The following is a 20,181-nucleotide window of genomic DNA, read 5'->3' on the forward strand; positions in this document are numbered from 1 at the left end:
AACCACTTTGGTATTATTTACTAAAGTTGAACATATAAATATTTTACGATCCAGTTATGATCTGGTTATTAGACTCCTAGTCTACCAAAAAGAAATGCAAGCATATGTGCATCAAAAGATAAGTACCTGAAAGTGTATATAGCAGCACTATTCTTTCCTAACCCTAAACTGTAAACAATTTAAAATGTCCCTGCACAGTAAATGGTACCTAATTCATCCAACAGACTCCTATATAGCAATGAAAATTAATGAACCAGTGAATAGGGAACAACACACATAAATTTCGCAAATACAATGTGAATGAAAAACAGAATACATACAGTGTAACTCTATTTATAGAAAGTTCAAAACAGAATAAAAACCAATCTATGTGTTAAAAGTCAGGATAGGTAATTGTCTTTGGAGAAGAAATGATGGGAACTCGGAGGGGCATGAAGGCAGTTTCTGGGGTACTCACGATAAAAACACACAACAAACTAGGAATAGAAGGCAACTACTCAACATAAGAAAGGTGACAGACGACCTGTGTTGGAGTAGCAGTCCTGATGATAGGAGTCACCTTTGGGGTCCTGCTTCCCTTTTCTTGAAGGATAACACATGCTCACAGCCTGCCTGCATTCACTTCTGATTTCTGTTTCCTTTAGTCCCAGGAAGCAATGTTTCACTAATATAATCACATCTCTCTTCCAGGCTTCTGTTGAGATGCTAATTATAATTAGGTCCATGGTCCACACCCACACTAAAAACCTTATCAAAAGGCTAGTCAAACACAGTTTTGGTGTTCTCTTCAGAGCATACTTTCTCATTCTTTGCACTATGGATAGACTGAAAATTTTCCAAATCTTTAAGTTCTGGCTCCTTTTTTGCTTAACAAATCCTTCCTTCAGTTCATTTCTCTATTTTACCACAAGCAGTGAGAAGGAATGAAGATACTTCTTCAACACTTTGCTTCAGAACATCCTCAGCTAAATAACCCACTTTTATTTATCACTGTCAATTTCTACCTTCCATAAAACATCAGAACATGAACACAACTCAGCCAAATTCTTTGCTTTTTTATAATAAGGATCACCTCTTTCCCCCCCATTAGCCAATGACAATATTCCTCATTCCCATCTGAGACCTCTTCAGAATGACCTTTACCATCCATATTTCTACCAATATTTTGATTATGATTATTTATGTATTCTCTAAGAAGATGGAGGTTTTCTCTTTAGCTCTCTTCTTTCTGAGCTCTCACCAGTTGCCAGTAGCAATCTCTTAAAAGCAATCTTGGCTTTTTTCAGCATGCACTTCAAATTTTTTCCAGTCTCTACCCCTTACCCAGTTCCAAAGCCACTTCCACATTTTTAAGATACTTGTTATAGCAGCATTCCACTCACTGGTAACCATTACTGTCTTAGTCAGTTTGGGCTGCTAGATCAAAATACCACAGACTAGGTGGCTTAAACAACATATATTGATTTCTCACAGTTCTAGAGGCTGGGAAGTCCAAGATCAGGGTCATGTTCTTGGTGAGGGCTCTCTTCCTGGCCAGCAGATGGCTACCTTCTTGCTGTAACCTCACGCGGCCAAGAGAAAGCTCTAGTCTCTTCTTATAAGTATACTAACCCATAAAGGACATAAACCTCAATAACTCCCAAAGGCCCACCTCCAAATATTATCACATTGAGGGTTAGGCTTCAGTTTTCCGTCCATAACAGTACTTAGATATAGTACTGTGCTTTCTCACTCAGTCACTACTAATTTAGAATTATAGATTCTAAATCTGTATTAAATTTTTTACTCAAATATTCTGCCAGTTTTTCTTCCTTAAACTCCCTATTCATATCAATTTATTCTACCTGAATTCTATTTTAAGGATGCTGCTGCTGGAATCTAAGGTGGCTAGCTCATAATAATGAGCTATACCCAGAGTTTGAAACTTCAGTTCTAGTTGTTTAAAAAGTATTTATGGGAAAATGCATAGCAGGATCATACTTGGATTACAGCCACAGCATGAGAGGTCCAAAGGAAAAGTATGTACATTTATTATTTTTTTTTAACGTTTATTTATTTTTGAGACAGAGAGACAGAGCATGAATGGGGGAGGGTCAGAGAGAGGGAGACACAATCTGAAACAGACTCCAGGCTCTGAGCTGTCAGCACAGAGCCCGACGCGGGGCTGGAACTCACGGACCGCGAGATCATGACCTGAGATGAAGTTGGCCGCTTAACCGACTGAGCCACCCAGGCGCTCCGAAAAGTATGTACGTTTAGATTAAAATATCCAATGTGTTTTTCTGGTCTTTTGTCTAAATCAATGCAACTATAAATTATAGGACTGTAAGGCCATATCTGAAATCACAAAACTATTACATACTCCAAAGAGTTTGAGTATCATATTTAAATCCAGAATTTAGGAGTACTTGAAAATATACATATGAAAAAGCATTAAGTAAAAAATACTGCGGTAGCAACTGTATTAAGACAATGCAATTATGGTAATTTTTTCTCTATTGCCAAAATTTTTTATAATGTGGATATGCTTATACCACTTTCATCAAAATTTCAATTTAAAAATAAACAGTTAGCTTGTAAAGCCCTAGCCAACTACAATTATATTTGGCTTACTGACCGTCATATGTCATTAATTTTGCTTGAGCTTGGACTTTATCCAAATTAATTCATCTTACAAACTGATATACTAACATGTATTTTTCCAAATTAGACCTCTATTTTATTTTTTTTAACTTTTGGATTTTTTTACTTTCCAAACTTGACTATATTATATTTATAAAAAACACTTTAAATCACCTGTAGTGGAATTTCCTGAGATGAAAGTCATGGGACTCACTCTGCAAAATCATCCTATCATTTCTTATCAGAAGCCTACAACAAATATTTTCTAGATTTTATTTAACAATGAGATGTTATTATTTTATATTTTTCCCCAGACTAATTCTTTCAATTACACTGATGTTAACTATACTCCAGAAAAATGACTCTTAAATATAGGTTATTAATTACATGTATAATTTTGGTTCACTTAAATTTCCACATCTCAATGTGAACTTTTATCAAGACACAAAGGAAGTTGTATTTTTTTAATTATGAAAGAAATTTATATTCACATAGAAATAAGGAAAAAGGATAGTAGGAAAAGATAGCGTGATCAATAGTTTTAAATGACAGATATCAAATAGAAAAAAATAAGATAATTAAAAAAAATTTTTTAACGTTTATTTTTGAGAGACAGAGAGACACAGAGCACAAGCAGGGGTGGGGCAGAGAGAGAGGAGACACAGAATCTGAAGCAGGCTCCAGGCTCCAAGCTGTCAGCACAGAGCCTGATGCGGGGCTCGAATTCACGAGCTGTGAGATCGTGACCTGAGTTGAAGTCAGACACTTAACCAACTGAGCCACCCAGATGCCCTCAAAATTCAACAATTCTTAACCATTCAAAAGACTATGATTAATCCAGGCTTTAATTACTTTGTTATTATGAAATGACCCTCCTTATCCCTGTATGTAATAATAGTCTCTGTTCTGAAATATAACTTCTGATGCAATACAGTAACTCCAGCTTTCTTTTGGGGAGTGTTAACATGGTATATTTTTTCATCCTTTTGCTACTAACTTCTATGTACCTTTAAATTTAAAGTAAGTTTCCTGTAGATACTATATATTTGGGTCTAGATTTAAAAAAAAAAAATCTAATCCAATGATCTCTGCCTTTTAATTATGGTATTATAGTATTTAGACCATTCATATGTAATATAATTATTGATATGGTTAGGTTTAAATGTACATGTGTTCTTTATTTCTTTTTCTTATTTATCTGCTTTAGTCCCATTATTCTTATTATATCTTTATCTTTGTTGGCTTACAGTCTATTATTTATTCTTTTTTACTCTACTGGTTGCTTTAGGGTTTGTAATATGTATCTTTAACCAAAGACTAACTTCAAGTAACATTATACTAATTCAGGTATAAGTATAAGAACCTTGTTAACAATACACCTGCAACGTCTCCCTTTCTGAGCTTTGTGCTATTGCTGTTAAACATTTCCTCATGTTATAAACCCTATAATCATTATCACTTTTACATTAAAGTCAACAGTCTTTTAAAGATACCAAAATTTTATTTAAAAAAAAAATTTTTTTTTAACGTTTATTTATTTTTGAGACAGAGAGAGACAGAGCATGAACGGGGGAGGGGCAGAGAGAGAGGGAGACACAGAATCGGAACCAGGCTCCAGGCTCTGAGCCATCAGCCCAGAGCCCAAGGCGGGGCTCGAACTCACGGGCCATGAGATCGTGACCTGAGCTGAAGTCGGACGCTTAACCGACTGAGCCACCCAGGCGCCCCATAAAGATACCAAAATTTTAAAACATCGTATATATTTACCCATTAATTACCATTTCCTGTGCTCTTCATTCCTTTCTATAGGTCCAGGTATCCTTATGGTTTAATTCTAATTAATTAATTAAATATTAATATTAATTAATAATACATTCTTTCAGCTTTTCTATGTTTAAAAAGTATTTGCCTGTTTTTGAAAGATACTTTTGCTTGGTAAAGAGTTCTAGATGACAGTTTTTTCTTTCAATGTTTTAAAAATACTGCTTCACTATCTTCTAGCTTAAATTGCTTCTGATAAGCAATCTGCTTTTACCCTTATCTTTGTTCTGTTTTTCTTTGGCTGTTTTCAACTTTTTTTTTCTCTTTGTCACTTGTTTTAAGTGATTTGGTTATCATGTTCCTTGATACAATTTTGTTCATTTTCCTTATGTGGTGTTTCTTGGTTTACAGTTTTTATCATATTTGGAAAAAATTTGGCCCTTATTTCTTCAATTTTTCTTTCAGTTCATCTTTTAAATAATTCTCTTTTATGTCTCATTTTAGATAATTTTTATTGGTAGGTCTTCATCTTTTCTTTGGTAATGTATAGCATCCCATTAATCCAATCTCATGTGCTTATCTTGACACTACAATTTTAGTCTAGAAGATCCCTCCATTTAACATGTTCAATTTTACTTCCACCTTATCCAGCATACCAAATATATTTATAACTGTTTTAATGTTCTTGACTACTAATTCACCATGATATCTCTCTGGGGTCAGTTTTTGTAAGTTTATTTATTTATTTTGAGAGAGACAGAGAGTGAGTGAGAGAGGGAGAATCCCAAGCAGGCTCAATGTGCTCAGTGCACAGAGTCCAACTCAGGGCTCAAACTCATTAAACTGTGAGATAATGACTTGAGCCAAAATCAAGAGTTGGACATTTAACCAACTGAGCCATGCAGGTGCCCCGGGGTCAGTTTTAAGTCCGTAATTTTTCCCGCATATTATCTGCTTCTTCACAGCCTTAGTAGTTTTGATTGAATGTCAGACATTGTAAAGTTTATCTTATTGGCTACTGGATATTTTTGCATTCCTGTAAATATCCTTGAGCTTTGCTCTGAGATGTTGTTAAGTGACTTGGGTCATGCTTTAGGCAACAACCGAATTGTGTTCTTGTGCTGGATGGGTAAAAAGAACATTTGTTAATTTTTTCCCACTACTGAGGTAACAAGATACTCCAGAGCATTCTACCAAATACCCTGTGAATTACCAGGCTTTCTACTCTGGCTGATGCAAAGAAGTACTATTTCTGGCCCTGTGTGAGTCTGGATGCTGTTCTATAGAATCCTTTTAGATGGGTCTTTCTCTAACCTGAAGTAGCTTCCTTACACATATGCATTTACCAGTACTAAGTGCTCAAGGGGGATCCTCTCCAGATCTTTGAGGTCCTTCCTTATTCTATGTAGCTCTTTCCTCTCTGGTACTCTTTCCTGCATAATCTAGTCTCCTTTGACTGCAAGTTCCATTAATTCAGATTGCCCTGTGCCATGCCCCAGAAACTTTCTCTAGGTAGTAATAAGGGTATCAATAATAGGGCTTGCCTTGTTTTCCCTCTTTCATGGCCTGATATCTAACATCTTGAGTAATACTGTTTCATCATTTTTTTTTTTTAAGTTGTTTCAGGCAGAAGAGTAAATTCATTCCCTTTCCGTTCTTCTTGACAGGGAACCAAATTCCCTACTCTTAATTTTTAAAATACCCAATAGACAATAGAAAGGTGAATGAATTTATCACAGGTAAAAACCAAATGACTATGCTTTAAAAGCACAATTTTTTAAAAGTATGGTCCAGGCTTCACCAATGGCAATGTGCTCTTGATATGTCCTGAACTAAAAGAAAAATCAATGTTCTTTTCACAGATATTTTGGGCAAATGACCACAATTCTTTAGCTTTTATTTCTGTGTAAGACTTAGTGTTACTAACAGCCTGCAGAGTGAGCTCGTATTTGCTATTAAAACATGTTATTTACAAAGTAAAATTAGTACATTTCAAAAGATTACTTGGGCCTCTAATTCAGGGTTCTACTAAGACATTTAGCTGCCATGCAACACAGTAAGGATTCCCACAATTTGAAGGAAGATAATTTTCATTATCTGTTTATCCATCATCAGTGCTCTCTTCAATTGTACTGGTTTTTGTGGTATTTTCAATCGGTCATGGTTTTCAAGTTCAATAACTTTTATTTATAAATTACTACATGTTTACCTTTATCATTCCCATATTCAACTTAGTTTTTGGAGAACGCTGATTAACTCAATAATGTACAATGATGCATATATACATTAACCATATTTTTGGCTTATTACTTTAACCATGTTGCGTAAGTAGATGTATTTATAGACCTTCCAATTTGGCTCATATGGTAGCATTTGATCAGCAATCTGCTGTTTATGAACTTATGTTATTTAAATAAATTACAACATATTTTCATGCTAAGTGCAATAATGTATTTTTACACATAGGGCAGTGTTTACAGGGCATAATTCTGTAATAGGTTGAACCATATAAAATCATTTTTTAAGGTAATCACCTGAAAAAATTGTCATTTTTAAGGTAAAAAATATGAAAATAACAATTTTATATGGCTTAACCTAATAGAGCAAATACATATTTTACATACAAAATATATATTTCATTTCCTTATAAGGTAAGTGACAATTTATACAGATTGTCAGCAACAAATTTACCATAACTTATCTTATTCTCTAATTCCTTGTCTACTGGAAAGGTGGAAGTTGAAGAATGGGTGGGCCTCCGTCTTTTATCCCACGTAAGTGAACAGAGGTTTAATAAAAGAGGGAAAGGTTGAAAGTCACGGCCATTACTCTCCATTGCCAGATAAACTAAACACAACTTAATTAAAAAAATTTTTTTTAACCTTTATTTACCATTGAGAGACAGAGAGAGACAGACCGTGAGCAGGGGAGGGGCAGAGAGAGAGGGAAACACAGAATCCAAAGTAGGCTCCAGGCTCCGAGCTTGTCAGCACAGAGCCTGATGTGGGGCTCGAACTCACCAACTGAGAGATCATGACCTGAGCCAAAGTCAGACATTTAACCGACTGAGCCACCCAGGAGCCCCTAAACACAATTTAATTAAGCACTCAAGAGATAAAGCCCTAGTTCCTCCACTACAAAATCACACCTTAATACTAACATGAAAATCTGGTTAAAATGGACTTCAAAGGCACTTTTGATGAAAAAGACATCAAGAAGAAACATCTATTCAGGAAACTATGGGAACTGAGAGCAGGAGTTGCTTCCAAGAAATCAACCCTATCCATTAAAGGACAGATAGTATACACATAAGTAAGATTTTTTAAAGTGCCATCTTCTTAAATTCCATTTTATAGTTCTAGCTGTCGATGCTTTCAGAGCACTTGAGTTACCTTTAGAGCCCAAGGTAATTACATCTGCCACAATTCTATTTTCATCTACAAATATTTTATTACCCTTTAAAAATATACCCACTTATAAATTATATTCACTTTGCTTTTTTAGAATTCCAAATTCTTGGTTACATCTATCAGAATGACTTTGAAGACTAAACCAGTAGTTTCAGAATATTTTCTGACCAAAATTAACACCTTGGCATCTAGGTTCACAATAGAAGGGTTTGCATTCCCCTGCAAAAGCTACTGTGTGTGTGTGTATATATATATATATATATATATATATATATATATATATATATATATATATATCATCATTTTTAATTCTTCCTTCTGTCCCCAAATCCAGCTCCCAAATTTGCAGCTACCCACTGTGGAAGGTACCCTCTCAAATTTGTTCTCTACACTTACTTACATGTATGTATAAAGTTTTCTAGTTGTTACATAAATGAAATGACATGTACTGGTCAGTGTCTTTCTTTTTCATATGAAATATCTTACTATTTTCTTAAAGAAGTACATTTGTATTTATTTAATTCTTTTTCATGGCTGCCTAATATTCTACTGCAAGGGTGTACTATAACTTAACTATTCTAATGCTGAATAATGGAATTGCTTCCATTTTTCTCCGTATGTTTTTCCCTCTGCAAGAAATAAACATGTAAATTCTATATGAAACTATGGCAGCATTTCTTTAACCTATATATACAGAAATAAAACTTATATTCAGAAGTATGCACTTTTAAAATGGATATTGCTAAACTATTCTCCTAAAAAAGATGAAGCTATTTACACTTTGTTCAATAGTTTACAAATGTCTACTTTCCAATTTTACTTTGTAATAAAATAAGCAAAAACTGGACAACCTTAATATTACTAAGATGTTTCTGATGTTTTCATTTAAATTTTTCAGACTACTGGTATAGTTGAGTAACTCTTCCAAACTTTATAAGCTATCTATATTTTTACTTCTATGAATTTCCAATTTATCTTCTTTTTTGTTTTCTACCAGGCTGGTTTTCATTCATGCTGATTTGAGAGCATACCTTGAATACTCTGAATATTAATTTTGTCTATTACACGTGAATTATTTTGACAATTCAGTTGCTTGCTTTTTTTAATGGTATCTGAGTTTGAGGTCTCACTTGACAAGGCCTACTCTACTCTAAAATGTTTTTATTTTTATTTTTAAAAAAATTTTTTAATGTTTGACAGAGATAGAGCATGACGGGGAGGGGCAGAGAGAGAGGGAGACACAGAATCTGAAGCAGGCTCCAGGCTCTGAGCTGTCAGCACGGAGCCCAATGTGGGGCTCGAACTCATGGACCTTGAGATCATGACCTGAGCTGAAGTTGGACACTTAACCGACTGGGCCACCCAGGTGGCCCTCCAAAATGTTTTTAAAAATTCACTTCTAAAACTTTCGCCATTTTATTTACTTATATTTAGTCTATCTAGATTTTAGTTTTGATAGTGGCATGAAGTGGGTCCTAATTATCTTTACCTCAACTGGATAGCCAATTGTCCCACACCATTTATAGAACAGCTCTTCCATTACTCATTTATCACACAATAAATTCTTACATATCCATGGAGCTCCTCCTGAATTCTAAATTCTGTTCCTATCATCAACATGCTCATTGCTACTCCAAATTCTTATTTTTTTAAATTGTGATTTTATGGTATATTTTCATCTTTGGTAGGAATGTTCCCCTTTGTTATTTATTTTTTTTTTTGAAATTTACTTGGCCATTCTTATCTATTTCACCTTCCTAAAACTTGAAACATCAGTTTGTCAACTTCCATTTTAAAATCCAATTATCATCTAATTAGAATTACACTAACTCATTGACTCATTTGGTGAGAACTGCCATTTTTACAATACTGAGTTATCATATTCAGGAATATAGTATGTTCTCCATTAAGATCTTCTTGGTAGTTTTCTTTATATAGCTGCTGCATATTTTAAAAGGTTCTTAAGTATTTTATAATTTTGACTTCTACTTTTTTATTGTTTTTCATAGTTGGCTACTGCTGGTGTATAATAAGAAAGGTAATGAATTGGGGCACCTAGGTGGCTCAGCTGGTTGAGTATCTGACTCTTGATTTTGGCTGAGGTCATGGTCTCATGGCTCATGGGATCTAGCCCTGTGTTGGGCTCTGCACTCACAGCATGGAGCCGGCTTGGGATTCTCTCTCTCCTTTTCTCTCTCTGCCCCTCCCCTGCTCATGCTCTTTCTGTCAAAATAATCTTAAAAAAAAAAAAAAAGGCTAATGAATCTTCTAAGTTATAGCCAGCTGGTTTACTAAAATCTCTTTGTGACTCAAATCACGTTGTGCAGACTACCCTGTATTTTTGAAGTAGGCAGTATCAACTGCAAATACTAACAGTGATATATCTCACCTTACTCCCTCGCCCCACCCAGCATACCCCTTATTTAGATGTTAATTACTTTTCTTGTTTCTTACTGCATTGGCTGAGACTTTAGGGCAAGTGTTATGTTCCTATCTTTTTATGGAAGTGCTTCTACTATTTCACTGACATTTAATACAGGCTTCTGACAGAGACCCTTTACTAGGCTATTTCTTATTAATTGTTATCAGGGACAACTGAATTTTAGAAAAGGATATTTCTAGTACCAAAGAGATAATCATATAGTTTTATCCTGTAATTAATACAGTGAATTACATCAACATGTTTTCCAATACTGAATCAATATTATACTCCTGGGATTCAACATATCAGAACTGATATGATTTAATGATTAAAAGCCCAGGCTCTAGAATCAGGTGCCTGGGTTCAAATCCCAAATCTTTCACTAACTAGTATAACTTAGGCATGCTGTTTAACTTTACTCTGCTTCAGTTTCCTCATTTTTAAAACAGTGATGATAGTAATTACCTCAGAGGGTTGTTTTAAGGATTTAAGTCAACTGATACAGGTAATGCTATTTGGAACAGCAGCCAGAACACAGAGAGTATTTAATACATATTAACTGATTATCTACTGAGTGTCTTATATTTGTCAGGTATAGGGTATATAGCATCGTAGGAGTCAGCAAACTAAGGCCTGTGGGCCAAATCTGGCCCCATGCCTGTTTCTGTAAAGTTTATTTATTTATTTATTTATTTTTAATTTTTTTTTTTTCCAACGTTTATTTATTTTTGGGACAGAGAGAGACAGAGCATGAACGGGGGAGGGGCAGAGAGAGAGGGAGACACAGAATCAGAAACAGGCTCCAGGCTCTGAGCCATCAGCCCAGAGCCCGATGCGGGGCTCGAACTCACGGACCGCGAGATCGTGACCTGGCTGAAGTCGGACACTTAACCGACTGCGCCACCCAGGCGCCCCTGTAAAGTTTTATTGGAACATAGTCATACCCAATGTTTGTAGCTCATCTATGGCTATTTTTATGCTCCTACAACACAGTTAAGTAGCTGTAATAGTCCATACAGCCACACATCTTAAAATATTTACTATCTGCTCCTTTATAGAAAAAAAAAATTGCCAACTTCAGCAGTACTGTTCAAACTCAATAAGTTCATAGTCTAATAGTTGAGACAAGCAAATATATATATGTATACGCTACAGTATGATATGTACACAATCATGATACAGAGGATAATATGGAAACATGGCAGTTCAGTACTCAGTGACAGGAGAGATTCACACAAGTGAAAAAAGGCAAGACAAGAGGTATTTTATTTACTCTTATTTTTCAATGTGCATTGGCTTCTATGTCTTTATCTCTTATCTTAGTTTGTGAATTAGTAGAGGGATGGGAGTATGACATTTATCTTTGTGATATCCATACTGTAAATATCTAGGACATTTAGGGGCGCCTGGGTGGCTCAGTCGGTTAAGCGTCCGACTTCAGCTCAGGTCATGATCTCACGTTCCATGAGTTCGAGCCCCGCATCGGGCTCTGGGCTGATGGCCCATAGCCTGGAGCCTGCTTCCGGTTCTGTGTCTCCCTCTCTCTCTGCCCCTCCCCCGTTCATGCTCTGTCTCTGTCTCAAAATAAATAAACATTAAAAAAAAATATCTAGGACGTTTAAAGAATTAACAAATGATAGATGAAAAATGGTGAAAATAAGAATAGGCTATCTAGGTGACAATGATTAGAAATGTCTGTCAAAGTTCTAGATATAAATATCCTATGGCAAGCAGTTTCCTTGCCATGTTAAATGGGCTCTCTCTCTTCTAATTGTTTTAACAGCCAATTCTAAAAGATAGATTACCCCTCTTTAAAGTGAAAAAAACTAAGGTCCATAGGGGTAATGTAACATGTTCGTATTTATATACAGCAAATAAGGGAAGAAGCCAACAAATAACCCTCTATCTGCCTAATTTAAAACATAAGCTCTTTCTACTACAAAGTTGGGAAAAAATATAGTCACAGGATATCAACAGAATAAATTGTGGCATGATTTCAATTTCTAAAAGTATTGATTTGAATAAACTCATGTTTTTGAAATATTAGTCTGGAAGCAGCCTGAAAGATGAATTAGAGGGACAACTGCCCATACTCTACCACACACATTAGGCCAGTTTTAGCAAGGTTAAAGTAATAGATTAAAAAAATAAAATTGCTAGCATACAGTGGCATTTGAGAACAGTGATGAACTTAATATCTGAAGTATCAGAAATAGCTGGTCCTAACACAGAAGAAACAAAAACATAGTTCATAAACTATTACCAACCTGTAAGAAAAACAAGTATACAGTGCAAATGAAAATATTACATGGAAAAAATCCAGTCCTAAGAACAAAATGGTAAATTGAGAATGCCTGTCTTAAGCAAATAAAAAAAAATTTAGAAATTGCAAACATAATTAAATCACATGTTATAAATGTTTCATTTTAAAAATTTAAGGAAATCTGGGGCACCTGGATGGATCAGTCGGTTAAGCGTCTAACTTGGGCTCAGGTCACGAAATCGCAGTTCGTGAGTTTAAGCCCCGTATTGGGCTCTGTGCTGACAGCTGAGAGCCTGGAGCCTGCTTTGGATTCTGTACCTCCCTCTCTCTGTTCCTCCCCTGCTTGCACTCTGTCTCTCTCTCAAAAATAAATAAAGATTAAAAAAAAATTTAAGGAAATCTTAAGAAAAGTTGATTTTGAAGTAAATGAAATGACTATTCCTTCAAGCTAGATCTCAAAAGTAGTTGCTGTACATAACATCTATTTCTGAAAAAGAAAGTATATAATTACTTTTTAAAAAAAGTCTTAACTGTGCTTTAAAATGTACTTAAACATCTGTTTAGAACCTCCAAAGTAGATTTTTTTTTCTCTCACAGGGAAGTGGATAATAAAGAAATCACTAAATTTTCTAAAATATTCTGTACAAATACATATTGAAATGTGGATTCTAAAGAAGGAAAATAAAAAATACCTGTCAGATATTTGTGGTAAGAGGCTGATTAACACAATCTAACTTATCAAATTTGGATAACTTTTTTTTTTTAACGTTTATTTATTTTTGAGAGACAGAGAGAGAGAGAGCGCGCGAGAGAGAGTGCAAGCAGAGGAGGGGCAGAGAAAGAAGGAGACACAGAATTTGAAGTAGTCTCCAGACTCTGAGCTGTCCACATAGAGCCAGACCCGGGGCTCGAACTCACAAACCATGAGATTATGACCTGAGCTGAAGATGGATATTCAACCAAGCCACCCCAAAACCCTAAACTTGAATAACTTTTATATCAAGGTTTATTTCAAAGTACACATCTGTAAGTGATGAATCACTGAATTCTACTCCTGAAACCAACATTGCATTGTACATTAACTAAACAGAATTTATACTTACCTTAGCCAAAAGGCCAAGAAGTGATTAACTAAATAGAATTTAAACAAAAATTAGAAAAGAAAAAAAAAAAGTACCCATCAAACTTTTTATTTCTAACAGCCAGCACATAAGAGATCTCAAGAAGTGAGGGAGAAAAAGAATCAGAAGTAACAGTTTCATCTGTAAAATAAAAGTACTAACACGTATCTGGTATGTCTGTATAGAATTTAAAAAATAACCAAATATAGGGCCTAAACTCCAATGAGAATTCAACAAATGGATCTTATTACTATAGATACAGGAATAGTCTTCCACTTGAAAAAAAAAAAAAACCATAAGGAATTCACTTTTGCATATTTTTATCCCACTCTGGAAAAGAATAGCTGAAGTTGCTTGGAATATAAGATCAGTATTCTCTTGTAAAAAGAACAGAGGCATTGGATATGGACTGCACTCCAAGATTAATAAGAATAGAAAGAAAGAAAGCTTTTATATGCGTTCTCTTTGCTAAGAAAGCAGTTAAAACAATTGAATAAATGAAATGCTTACTCCAATATAGTATTAATGTAAACACTTATTTGGTACTTTGTTTTCACGGCGTTCAACATCTTTTTGGGTGCTCATAATATTTCTGTGGGGAAAACAGGATAGATAGCATTCTCAATTTTAAGGATTAGGAATTTAAGATTGAAAAAAATTAATCTGACATCATATGGCTAATAAGGGTAAAGGTGGAACTAAGATGCATGGTACTTAATCTAAAAAACAAAATAACTAGAATGATCAAGCTGTTTTCAAGTACTGGCAAAAGGGAGGTGGGAGAGTGAAATGTTAATTTCTCTTTAAAGCAAAATTTAAAAAGTCCAATTTTTACTAGGTAACAATTCATGGAGGCTTAAATTTAGTTCAAAAGGTTCATACTGCCTTAAAATGTAAGACAGTATATACATATAAAGTATGGAAAATGCTAGTATAAATAAATTACAAAAATCAACTTAAGTTCTGAAGTTTTGTTTGTTGATTTTAATGTTTTTAAGAGGGGAAAAAAAAGAAACACTGATTTTACCCAGACAGCTCTCCATCTTCTACATCTTTCCTCTTTCCAGCACCTAATATTATCCTTCATATACAGAACATGTTTACTAATACCCACAAATCAAAAAATGCTTTATGCTATATTCTTGTTCTCCTGATGACACAAAACGATGTCATTACTCTTGATGACAGAGTAACCCTAGCCAATTGATTCATGTGACCATAACCTGGGGCACCACTATTCACCTGGTAATGGTATATGAAACACAATGTGCTGAAGGAAACAACTGACTTAGAAATACACATCTATAAATTTAGAAACTTCAAAGAGCTAGTTCACGCGAATGAATTTTCAAAGTAACTGATATTTGTCCTCTAAATCACTGTATCTTTTTAAAAATGTTGTTAATACTTGTTTATCTTTGGGGGGGGGGGGGATGTGCAGAGAGAGAAAGAGACACAGAATCTGAAGCAGGCTCCAGGCTCTGAGCTGTCAGCACAGAGGCCCATTGCGGGGTATGAACTCACGAACTGTGAGATCATGACCTGAGCTGAAGTCAGGCGCTTAACCAACTGAGCCACCCAGGGGCCCCCACCATAACTTATCTTTAAGTAATCTTAATGGAAATATTTTAGAAGGGATTTCTAGGTCTTTCTTCTTTACTTTAATCTGCACATGATGCAACCTTTTCTTGATGACTCAAGCTCATCAATGGAAACATCATTAGACTGTTCTGAAACACAGTCACTCTTGGAGTTATGAGAGATGTCTGTTTATCTCTTCACTAATTCGCCCTAGACTACTTTTAAAGACAAAGTTTGCTGCCACCAGTTCCCTGTTATCACTTACAGGCCACCAGTACCCTAGCCAAAGTTTATAAAATGCCAGTTGTAGTTTAAAATATGCAAAACCAAAAACAGGCTGTTGATATACTTAACCTTTACATAAATTTTATTTTTTTTAATGTTTATTTATTAATTTTGAGAGAGAGAGAGGGAAAGACAGAGACAGAGGGACAGAGAAGGAGGGAGGGATAGAGCAGGGGAGAGGCAGAGGGAGAGAATCCCAAGCAGGCTCCATGCAGCCAGCATAGAGCCCAACACAGGGCTTGATGTCCTGAATAGTGTGATCATGACCTGAGCCAAAATCAAGAATCAGATGTTTAATGGACTGAGGCACCCAGTCACCCCAACCTTTACATGAATTTTAAATCAAGCCATGATGGACCTATTTTCACTGCTGGAAGGTCTGGCTCAAAGATTTTTCTTCTTTCACTTCACTTCACTTCTTTCACTAGGTTCTAACACCTAGTCTAGGCTGTTGCTAGAAGTCTGACCACAAAATAATAATTACAATAATATTTATTTCTACATATTTTATTTTTACCGTAACATAGGGAACAAATATAAATAACAGTCATAACAAAACACACCAATCATGTAGACAAACAATATAAAACACCTGACATATATGCTATAAGGACAACTACCTAGCCCAATTATTAGCAAGAGTCAGCAAACTAGGTCCACTGGCCGAATCCAGCCTATAGCTGGCTTATTTTTGTTTGTCCCTTGAGTTAAGAATGATTCTTATATTTATAAAAAATTATTTAAAAAATAAAAGATACTCACTAGAGACCATAAGTAAACTGCAAAGCCTAAAATATTTACCATCTGGCACTCTATAGTAAAAGTTTGCCGATTCCTGTTCTGAGCTGTAATAAACAAACACATATAAGACATATATGTAAGGCTATCCCTTACACATAAAACAACCTATTAATGTATCTAAGCAGACATATAGTTCTTCCAGTGATGAGCTCATAATGATACAGCCAAACTATCTTGTCCAGTCCTGCCTATTCCATTTGACCATGCCCTGGGGCTTAGCCAAAATCTGTATGCAACCTTCTTTCTTTCTTCCTCTTAATACTTACCCTTAGATGCTCTCAGACTGGTCTCCTTGCTACCACTTCCAGCTCTGCATGTCAATTCTTTTGCTAAGTCCTTCCCCAGCTTCAAGTCTGACTTCTTCCAAATGTCTTCCATGATCATTCTAGCCCTCAGTAGCCTCACTTTTCTTGCCACACAACTTAATAATGACATCTCAGATTTTTGCTAATGATTTTCTGTGTGTTAGTCTAGTATCTACAACTATTTTCTAAACAACTTGAAGGAAAGATATCACACTGCTTTAGTATCCCCACTTTAATAATAGCTCATCAATCTCTTAGCACATGTCACCTCCCAAGTGTACCTCTCTGTCTTGGAAAAAAATAACCTGAGGACTGGTAATGGGTGATAAGTGATTGGAAATATCAAAGAAGAACACCCACAAAGTAACTGGATGCAAGACCATAAGCTACACTGCCAACTTGGAAAGTGTATGTAAAGACAAAACTATAATAGTAGAAGAATAGAGAGATAAGGATCAAGAGATAACAAGACTACTGAATACTTTGAAATAAAAGGAGATCAAAATATTATAAAAATTAGGGGCGCCTGGGTGGCTCATTTGGTTAAGCAACTGACTCTTAATTTTGGCTCAGGTCATGATCTTGCAGTGCCTGGGATCAAGCCCCATGTCAGGCTCTGGGCTGACAGCATGGAGGCTGATTGGGATTCTCTCTCTCTCTCTCTCTGGCCATCCCACACCCACACTCTCTCTCAAAATAAGTAGATAAACTTAAAAATACATATATATTAAAAAATTATAAAAGCTTACAATACATTTTAAAAAACAAAATTTGCCTTTGAACACTATTGGCCATTAATGTCCTTTTAACAAGCAGCTCTCGACATTGATATCCATAGAGCCATTTTTCTTTTCTTTTTTTTTTTTTACAATGTGATAATTGAAGCACTACAAGATTCAATGGGATAGACATGCACTGTATTCTAAATCTTTAGATTTTCAATATTCTAAATTTATCTGAAGTGTGCTAGAGATTGCTAGGAAAAAAACCATTTATCTTTTGATTACCTGCCAAATAAAATTGGAAATCATGTGCATATCCCTACATCACTCTCAAAGGTACCATCTAAACTCATTTTCACAGAAAAATACACCAAGGATATTAAAACAATTTTTATATTACTTTATCAAACTGTATTATAAAAATATAGGCAAAATATAAGGTGCACAAGCCTTGCATGTATGAACATAAAAAAAACCCACAAATGTTTTAAAACCAGGATAAATATTACCAATGAGTTTAAACTAAAACTACTGCATATTATAAATTAAGTGCTTTTTACCTAAGTAAAGCTACAAAAGACAATGAGAATATTAAGCCTCTATCCCTTCTTTTTGTACTGGGTTTAACAGTCTCTCAGTCCTTACCTATGCCTGGTTGGTCAAAGACAGGTTTTCGTAATTAGTAATAAAATATGCTTAATATTACACTGTAGAAATTTTACAACTAAAAGGTAATTGTTAAATGCATGGTAAAATGAATCAGCTCTCAATTACTCACATGACGAAGGAAAGTGATGACACAGATGACACCATATAATAATCCTAGCACCAGTTTTTTCAAATGCAGATCATTAATTTGGGAGAAGCAAATTGCCCTTATAATTATGTTTGACTGAGACCAGTGTTAATCAGAAGTTTATTTTCCCTAAACATTCAATGATTCTGAGGATTCAAAAGGAGAAACAAAGGAAAAAGAGGGAGTTAATTCAGAAGCATACAGGTGGCTAAAGGCAACCTGCCTGGGATAAAAAAATTTCTCCGTCAACCTACATGAGAAAACAGAGATGATCTATGAATGAAAAGAGAAAAAAAAAAGTAAAATTAACATGACAGGGCTAAATTTTTTTAATGTAACATTATTTATAAAAATTTTAATGAGATTTTTTTTCCCCTGTTAAGTCATCCTTTCTTCCTACTAACAGGTGTTATTAGTGATGGCAAGAATTATCAGTGGGCCAAAAAGCTGAAAGCAAATTTTAGGTTCTATGTTATAAAAGATGTGTTAAAAATCCTTTTTATCACTGTTTTCTGTTAAGAGCACCATCTATCTCAATAGGCACTTTATCTCATTACTTTAGATAAATCAATTCAACCAAGAAAAGACCAAAAAGGCAGAGGGGGACTCATTTCTTTGAATATTTTTAGGTGGTTTAAACAAAACTTACACGATGGCAAGAATTACAGATTTAGGAAATACACAAAAACTAAATATTTATCCAAACACAGGATCATAGCCCCAAAACTCAATTAGTTGCTGCCTAGCATATGGCTCCAACTCCTGAGTAGCATATGTTTAGCACTGGTGCTGGTAATAGCAAGGTGGTAAAATATTATAGTAACAGTTCAACTTTAGCTGTTTCAGTCTCATAATACAGAAAAACACACCTTTGGTTTCAAGACCAAAGACTAAAAACACAGATACAGTTAAGAAACAAATAATTACGTCGCTCTGTTTTAAAAGTCCATACTGAACACAGATATGAAGATTATACAGTAAAAAAAAAAAAAAAAAATCTTGTCGGCTTATTATTCTTAGTTAGAAGATGCTCAGACACAAAGGTGTCCAAAGAAACTTAAATAAAATTTCACAAAAGAAAATCTCTAATTCATGATTCCTAACACCTCAGCAACCATTACACACCCCCTCCCTCCAAAATATCTCAAGGCTTTTAACGCTGTTTAATAAAAGAACGAGTAACGACTACGTTAATTAAAAGAGCCACCGTTCTGCTCCAGATTGTATGACAACATTATTTGTTCATTTTCCTTTACCTAACGCATGGCGTCCTTCCCCGCTCGTGTCAAAAGTTCAAAGATCCAGGTTGTTAAACAGGGCGAGGACTGCAGCCTCGAGTCAACCTCCTGACCGAACAGGTGGTTAACTCAGCCGGGTAGAGGAACCGCCAGGTACTACCGGCACCAGCCAAACAGGATCAAACACACAAGGGCGGGTTTTCGAGGTTTTAACCCCAAGATGAACGGGGGAAACTCTCTTCAGAAAAGCGTTCAAGTTCGGCGGCTGCCCGGTGGCCGAAGCCCAAGGCGCGGCGGCCGCTGGGCGATCTCGTCCCCTGGGCTCCGCACTCGACCCCCGAGCCTCCGGGAGCGGCGCTGCTCACCGCCGGCCGGGGGGCGGAGGGAAGGCCGCCCGCGCCCCCGCACCGCCTCCCCTGGCTAGTGGCGGGGCCGCACTCGCGCCCCCGCAAGCGCCTCTGGGCAAGACTCGGGGCCGGCAGGTGCCCGACGAGTTGACGGGTCCTGTCCACCCCCTGCCCCCGACACACACCCTCTACTACCCTCTCGCGCCCAGAGGACGGGAAGGGCCGGGCCCCTCGACGGGCCCGAGTCCCGCTCGGCGCCCCGGCTCCTCAGACCCAGCCTAACGGTTTCCGTGGCGCCTGCTCCGGGGCGGGACGGGAGTGGGACGGCTCGGTCTCCCCCGCCTTCCCCGAAGGGAGCGCCCGTGCTCTCACCTCCGAGTCACGCCGCTCTGAGGCGGAGGAAGGCGGCTACCCTGGCGCCTCTTCTTCGGGTTCCTGATCGTTCTCGCTCTACCTCAGCGGCAGAGCCAGCTCTCGGGGCCGCTGCGGCCGCGGGCGCACTGACTG

The 20,181-nt window shown here is 36.4% G+C and overlaps 1 protein-coding gene across 1 annotated transcript in view; it reads right to left on the reverse strand.

The window, feature by feature from the left end:
* Nucleotides 1–19,628, reverse strand: part of FNDC3A (fibronectin type III domain containing 3A) — a 144,527-nt gene extending 124,899 nt beyond the window's left edge. Inside the window, 1 exon segment of the mRNA XM_043578439.1 lies at nucleotides 19,346–19,628. The gene's annotated coding sequence lies outside the window, so the exon portion shown is untranslated.
* Between the last annotated feature and the right edge of the window lie 553 nt (nucleotides 19,629–20,181).

This window comes from Prionailurus bengalensis, chromosome A1, assembly GCF_016509475.1.
Source record: "Prionailurus bengalensis isolate Pbe53 chromosome A1, Fcat_Pben_1.1_paternal_pri, whole genome shotgun sequence".
Classification (NCBI taxonomy): Eukaryota; Metazoa; Chordata; class Mammalia; order Carnivora; family Felidae; genus Prionailurus; species Prionailurus bengalensis.